The sequence below is a fragment of the Carassius gibelio genome, chromosome B3 (assembly GCF_023724105.1).
Source record: "Carassius gibelio isolate Cgi1373 ecotype wild population from Czech Republic chromosome B3, carGib1.2-hapl.c, whole genome shotgun sequence".
In the NCBI taxonomy this organism is placed as follows: Eukaryota; Metazoa; Chordata; class Actinopteri; order Cypriniformes; family Cyprinidae; genus Carassius; species Carassius gibelio.
Window position 1 is genome coordinate 47740350 of NC_068398.1, and position 7571 is coordinate 47747920.

A 7571-nucleotide genomic window follows, 5' to 3' on the forward strand; every position below is an offset into this window, starting at 1 on the left:
TTGGTTTTATCGGTGCTACTGAACTTATTTTTGGTTCACTTTTACCCATTTGTATTGCTTATTTTGTAATGTTAAGATTTTTTTTATTATTATTATTTGTTGACTCTCAACATTATAGTGTTTTGTATGTCGAGTACTGATGTATGTGGATCATTAGATGATGGAATTGATTCATGTTACAGTCCAAACAGATGGGTCATGCTGTGGCATTTTTATTTTGATGGTAAGTTGCCAACTATTTAATGATAGCATGACAATTAGCAAAATTTTAATTATTTTTTTGTCTTTAAAATGTTACCTGTGTCTAGAATTAATCTTAAGAATTAAATCCGAGGTATAACTTTTTCGGCAACAGTTTATTGTAGGATCACTTAACTAATTGCTTATTAGCATGCATATTACTAGAACATTAGCCAATTATTAGTACTTATTAAGCACATATTAATGCTTTCTATATTACCTTATTCTACATCCCTAATTCTACTCAATACTTAAACTTAACAATTTATTTATTGAGGAAAATTTAGTAGTTAATAGTGAATGTGTTCTTCAGACTGGTCTAAATTAGGGATCTCAACTATATCTTGCCTTTTTTTAGAGAATACATTAAAATCTTTCCAACAACTTTCATGTCAATATAATATACCACAAGCAAACTTTTTCAAATATCTCCAGTTGCGTCACTTTATAAAACCTTTATCAGATAATTGTAAACTAAGACTCAAACTTACTGCCATTGAACAAATTGTGACAAACAATTTTTCCAAGGGAATAATCTCAGTGATATATGATGCCCTTTCTGATACATGTACTTCCTCATTAGATAGTTTGAAGAACGTTTGGGAAAAGGACTTAGGTCATGAAATTGACAATGATGATTGGATCGCCCTAATTAACAACTTATACTTTAAATGTAATTCATTGGGAGTTCACGAACTTAACTACAAATTCATCAATAGAATTTATCTCACACCATTACGTTTAAAGAAAATCTATAGAAATTCGACTGGCCTATGTTTTAATTGCAAAAAACATAAGGGAACATTTCTTCACTGTTTTTGGTACTGTTGCAGAATCATCCCTTTTTGGAACAAAATACATAACTTTTTACAAGAACTCTTTGGGTTACAGTTTTGTTTCTCCTTGGAATTGTACATGTTATCTGTTGGAGTTGAGACAGTGTTTGATTCTCATGTGAAACATATGTTCTTAATTTTGGTGTATCTGGCAAAGAAATGCATACTACTATTATGGTCATCTCCTCAGGTTCCTTCTTTCAAAATGTGGATGTCTAAAATATCTATATTACTCCCGCTTGAGAAACTTACATATGACGTGCACCGAAAATCTGATGACTTTTGGCGGATATGGTCACCTCTTTGGCATTATATAAAGAACCTTCCTTGACTCTCTAATTTGTGATTCCCTGTACTTGTAATGTATTTTATCATTTGACCTTTTTTTTTTTTTTTCCTTCTTCCTTTCCATTGTATTTTGCTTTGTTCTTATTTTGTATGTCTGACACTGTATCTGTGTACTTCTGATCATTGAACTGACAATAAAAAAAAAAAAAAAAAAAATAGTGAATGTGTTCCTTGTTCTAAAGTGTTACCACTTTTTCTGTGCCATCCTACCCCGGATTAACAAGTAGAGATAACTATATGTAAGCCATTCTAAGTAATCTTCCTGTTTTGTTTTTTCCAAACTGCAGATTCCCTCCTGCAGAATGTAAAGCCCAACGTCTCCCAGCAGAAAGACTTTGGAACACTAGTTCCAGGTGTTCTTCGTCTTCCCATCATATCCTGTGAATAAATAGTGTTCACAGATGAGAGCTCCTTTGTCGGCTGTTATATATGTAATTTCCCTCCTCTCCATGTGATTCCACGTCTGTGATTTAAGACTGTTTGATGGTAATACTCCTGCTTCTCCTAGTTCCTTGCTCCTGTGTATCCTGAAAGAACAGCCGGCACAAACTGAAAGTAAGCTGCACGTTTTCTCTCCATTTTTTTTCCATTTGTTAAAGTGTTTTGTTTTTCCCGTTCATACCTCCAAGATGAAATAGAGGAATGAACCATGATCCTCGGCTGGAAGGAGGCAGTCATCCGGTGTCTGGAAAGCCTCTGATGAAGGACCCATCTGCCGGCCATTCACCAGTCAAATCAGCCTGTTGTTCCCGTGTCGATCCTGCCGGCTGTTCCCAAATCAAATCAGCCAGTCATTTATGTGGCAAGCCCGCCGACAGTTCCTCAGTCAAGCATGCCATCCCCAAAGTGCTTTGCTGTGCCTGACCCTCCAGTGCCAGCACCCCATAAAGTTACTTAACACAGAATTAAGCAACAATAATTCTGTGCTTTTTGATTAATACAATTTCAATTTTACCATTAAAAAGGGTCAAGAAAAAATAAAACGGAAAAAATTGAATTTGGAGAAAATTTTATTTTATTGGGCCTTACTGTTACTTCCACCTACTTTTTCAGGCTTCTGATTGGCCATCATGGCTTTATGGTTGAGCTTATATAGCCACCTGTTGGTTTGACATGCTCTTGACTGTGCTTCATAGCATGCGTTTGCATTTTCATGTGGATGGAGATTGTTTTTAAAACGAAAAATTAAATGAAAATTTTTTTATAAAAATACCCGTGTAACCAGCATGGCTTGGTTTCGACAGGCCAGAGGAGAACTGGACACACGACTGAACATGGTTTCTCCCCCAAGGTTTCTTCTTCACGTCTGCCTTTGGCTTGCTTAGTTTGAGATGCTTCTTTTGTTTGCGATTCTTTTTGCAGTTTTTACATCCTTCTTTGCTGTTCTCAAAATCCATGGTTTGTCTAGGAGTTTGAAGTGATCTATTTGAACAGGTGAGCTGATTTGGTAAAATCCTCAAATATTACAGCAGATCTTGTATCTTGAGCAAATCAGGATGTGGTTTGCATTCAAGGTCTCTCAGGTCTGAGCATGTGCAGATGGCTTGTCTCATTCACAAATGTGATAAACCTGTTAGCCAGCACCAGAATGCAGGCGTCCTGAAAGCCCCTAAACTCGCACGTGTCAGTGTTTACGAATAGATTAAATGAAACGGGACAAATTTAATCTTGACAAACTATGAATCATTATAAAAAGATTTAAGCCTCAAGCATCGACGACAGATCGCTGTTTTTCAATGGAAAGCTTATAAAGACAGTATTACCAGATCCGTCGTAATAACGATTCATAAACACATCCACAGCTGTAAATCCCGGTTCCGTTAGAAAGCTAAGGGTCCACTGAATTTTTGCGCTCCCTCGTGACCCGCTCTGACGCACCTGTCAGCTGATGGAGGCGGTACTTATAGCGATCGTCTTTTTCTTTGTTTTATTTTTCAACAGTTTTTATATATGTTAAAGTGTGTTTTACGTTGATTTGACATAGTCTTATAAAAATATTTGCAGGAGTCTCATTTATCATGATATCTTCTTCAGATTTGAAAAAGAAACTCATGAGACGTGACTTTCAAACCATTACTTTTCTAGGATGCTCTAGGACTCATTTCATGTATTTTATGTATGTGTCTAAAACTTTTAATATTTTTGAGCATTATCAAATCTGGTTGATAAAAAGTAAAACCTAAAGGGTATTTTTTCCAAAGACACCAAAATTATGTTTGTAACACACTGAAGTAGGTAACTGTTACAATTATAAGTTAGGTAGAGCACTTTCAGCTGTGTGTCCCATGGAACACATGGGAATGGGGGTACTGGCTAAAAGCTTAAAAAAACAATTCACAGCATTACTTTTTCTTGCAGTATTAATTTTTTTTTCTCTGAAATGTTTTAGAAGCTTACGAAATATGCTTTTTTTTTAGGACAAGTTGCACCAGTTCTCAATAATAATAACAAAAGAGGCAAAAGATTTGTGAAATTCACCAGTGTGACTGTTGTGCCTGTAAATACAAGTCTAATCATAGAACAACACTAAAGGAAAATGTCATGAAGAAATTCTGCTACGCATATGTGTGTGTGGTGTCTCTACCAAATAAAGATATACAAATAATATTCAAGTATAACAATTAACTGTAATCAAAACAAATATAATTAGAGTAACTTCCACAATGAATGTACTGTATAATACATATGCATTGATTAATACAGTAGATAGGAAAACTGGACAGAGATAAAGCTGCTCTGTCTATTAGCGCGCTTGTTCCAAATAAGTACTATATATATATATATATATATATATATATATATATATATATATATATATAGTACTTATTTGAGGGTTTCAATTTATTTATATACATATATATATATATATATATATATATATATATATATATATATATAGGTGGCTGGGGCCCCGTGGCCGAAGGGAAGGACCCGGTACTGCCAGTGGCCGCTTGGGGTGGAGAAGGCCGTCTTAGGTTTAGCCTGTTCCGTCAGTGGGACTTCCCAGTAGCCCTTGGTAAGGTCGAGAGTTGATATGAACCAGGCCCTTACCAACCGGTCCAGCAGCTCATCGACGCGGGGCATCGGATAGCAATCAAACTCGGAGACCTCGTTCAGGCGGCGGAAGTCGTTACAGAAGCGGAGGGTGTTGTCGGGTTTCGGGACCATGACGATGGGGCTGGACCATGGGCTGTGCGATGGTTCGTTCACCCCTAACCTCAGCATCTCCTGTACCTCCTCCTCGATGGCGTGTCACAGAGCCTCCGAGACACGGCAGGGCCGCTGCCGGACGATGGTTCCCGGTGGTGTGCGGACATCGTGTTCCAGTACGTGGGTCCACCCAGGCTGGGGAGAGAACACATCCGGAAACTGACTGACCAGCTCTTCAGCAGATTAATGTGATACAGCTGAGCCTATCTTCTCCTACCGGGCTGCCGCACATGGTACATAACGAGGACAACTTTTTCTGTGACTGTATAAGGGCCTTGTCAGGTATCTAGGAACTTGCATGCAGCTGTGGGCACAAGGACCAGGACGTGGTCTCCCCGCTGGAACTCCCGTGGTTGGGCCGCCCGATTTACTGCGTTGCTGCACTTGTTGTGCTCACACCATATGTTCCCGGACGACGGGCATCACTCTATCAATCCGTTCCCTCATTTCACGCACATGCTCGATGGTGGTTCGGTGTACCGCCGGTTGTTGTTCCCAGGCCTCTCGGGCCACGTCGAGCAGTCTGTGGGGCTGTCGGCCGAAGAGCAGTTCGAAGGGGGTGAAGCCCGTGGAGGCCTGAGGGATTTCCCGAATGCCGAAGAGCACGTAGGGGAGCATCTGGTCCCAGTCCCTTTTGTCTTCGGCTGCCCCTCAGTGCAGCATCTTCTTCAAGGTTTGATTAAAACACTCGACGAGCCCGTCGGTCTGGGGGTGGTACACCGTGGTGCGGAGCTGTTGTACCTTCAGTAGCTTGCAGACATCTGCCATCATCCGGGACATGAAGGGGGTACCGTGGTCAGTCAGGATCTGTGACGGGATGCCGACCCGGCTGAAAAGGAGGAAGAGCTCCTGGGCTATAGCCTTGGTTGTCGCCTTCCGGAGGGGGATAACCTCAGGGTAACGGGTGGCATAGTCCACAACTACCAGGATGTGTTCGTGCCCCCAGGCGGACTTTGGCAGCGGCCCGACCAAATCCATCCCAATCCCCTCGAAGGGTCACGTCATCATGGGCAGTCATCCTGGGCAGTCATCCTGGGCAGCAGCTGGGTTGCTTGGACACGGGGGTCTGGTAGCGGAGTGCACGGGGCTCCGGTCAGGGGGAGCATGGCCAACTCTCGCTCGGATTCCCCCTGCCGGGCGGCCATGTATTCCATGATTTGTTGCTGGCGGATGCTCACCACGGTGACATGTTTTAGCAGCTCTTCCATCGTCGGGGGAGGTGCGCCACCTGGGGAACCAGAGAAGATTTGTCAGGTAGAGACTGTGAGTGGAAAAAACAAACAAACAAAGAAATCCAAACCAATTGACTCGTTGCACGTGGTGAGGGGTAGTGTCATCGGTGTCCACTTCACTGAGTTGCACGCATTTTCCACCATTGTGGCGGGGTGAAGTAGGACACAACACGTAAAGGAGGGTAAATTCCCCGAAGGGTGCATTTATTAAAGAATCCGTGTGAGAACTGCCGGTGCTGTGAGGTGGTTTGGGTGTTCGGTGCTCGGCGTCCTGTCTTGGTAGTGCTCCGTGCTCTCCTGTATATATGTATGTGTGTATATATATATATATATATATAAATGTATTACATTGGATTTCCAATTACACTCATCATTATATAAAATTCCATTTACAAATCTATTTACAACTTGCCTAAAAGGGAACCACACCTTTTAAAAAAAACTCTGCTTTACTCACGGTGCCCCACCGATCCCGCTGGTTTGGTTTCTGGGAGCCTGGCTAGAGCGCCCCAGGCCTTCCCGCTGGCTCATCCGGACGCTCAGGCTCGGGTACGCGATTCAGTTCACCCGGCGTCCCCCCAGGTTTCGGGGTGTCCGCGCAACAATGGTGGGCAAAGATGCCCCTATCATGCGCGCGGAGGTCACGACCCTACTGGCAAAGGGCATGATAGAACCGGTCCCTCCAGCTAAAGTCCAGCTTTTACTTTTAAACTTCCACCCTGCGGGCTGGGTACCTCAGAGTTCTTATATATCACCACCCTGGTGGATGCCTGCAGCCTGCTAGCATACGTCCAGCTGGAATAAGCTACCCAGTGTATTCTGTGTAAGCTATAGGCCCTCACTCGTGCTGGCCTCACGACAGGGTGCTTATCACTCACACGGGTCGCTGGAAGACAGCCATGTGGCGTTTTGTAAGGGACTCCATTCGTAACGTCGAACGTGACCGACTGAAGGAGGGAACGGAGACGTTACGTCCCCTTGCCACATTGCTGTTCCGCTGAACGGCCGGGTCACTGGCTCAGCTCCTCAGCAAATACTTGAATACAAGTTGCTCGCGCTGCTCGTCATATAACCGCTCTGTGGGGCGGAGCTCGCGATGCAAATTCCGCAGACCAAGATACTTTGTGTAACACTGGCTTGATTTGTACCACTCGAAGGTGATTGGGCTCTTGGGCGAGATCCCATTCGTAACGTCTCCATTCCCTCCTTTAGGGAACATGGGTTGCATAAGTAACCAAAGATGTTCACCCTATAATGAAAATTTGCTGTTAATTTATTGACCCTCAGGCCATCTAAGATGCTGGAGACTTTTTTTTTTTCAAGCCTGTATAAAGTGTGAAAATTAAGTCTGAGTGAAAATTTTTATAAATGCAGATTATTATTAAATAAAGGCTATTATTTGTTGTAATGTGTGTATTTTTACTTATAGACAGACAACAGTAAATAATTTTCAATATTTTTCTTAAACTATTAAAACCTATAAAATGAAATCATAGTTTCATAGCAAATTATGAAGCCTAAATAATAAATCTCAATCAAGGTTACATTTAAATTGCATGGAGTAAATGGTTACTTGTTTATTGACATTTAAATGTTTGGCCAATTAAAATATTTAGCTGAATGAACTATAAAGCTAGTTCAGTAAAGGTTGAGCCAACTAAAAAATTAAAATTCAGATAACACTTTGAAGACAGAAATTGACAGA

The 7571-nt window shown here is 41.7% G+C and overlaps 1 long non-coding RNA gene across 1 annotated transcript; it reads right to left on the reverse strand.

The window, feature by feature from the left end:
• Nucleotides 1-1414: 1414 nt before the first annotated feature.
• LOC127952343 (uncharacterized) lies at nucleotides 1415-4177 on the reverse strand. The gene is made up of 2 exons (XR_008152922.1): nucleotides 2047-4177; nucleotides 1415-1951 (listed from the first exon to the last, which is right to left on the reverse strand). It is a non-coding gene; the product is annotated as an uncharacterized LOC127952343 (long non-coding RNA).
• Nucleotides 4178-7571: the final 3394 nt, after the last annotated feature.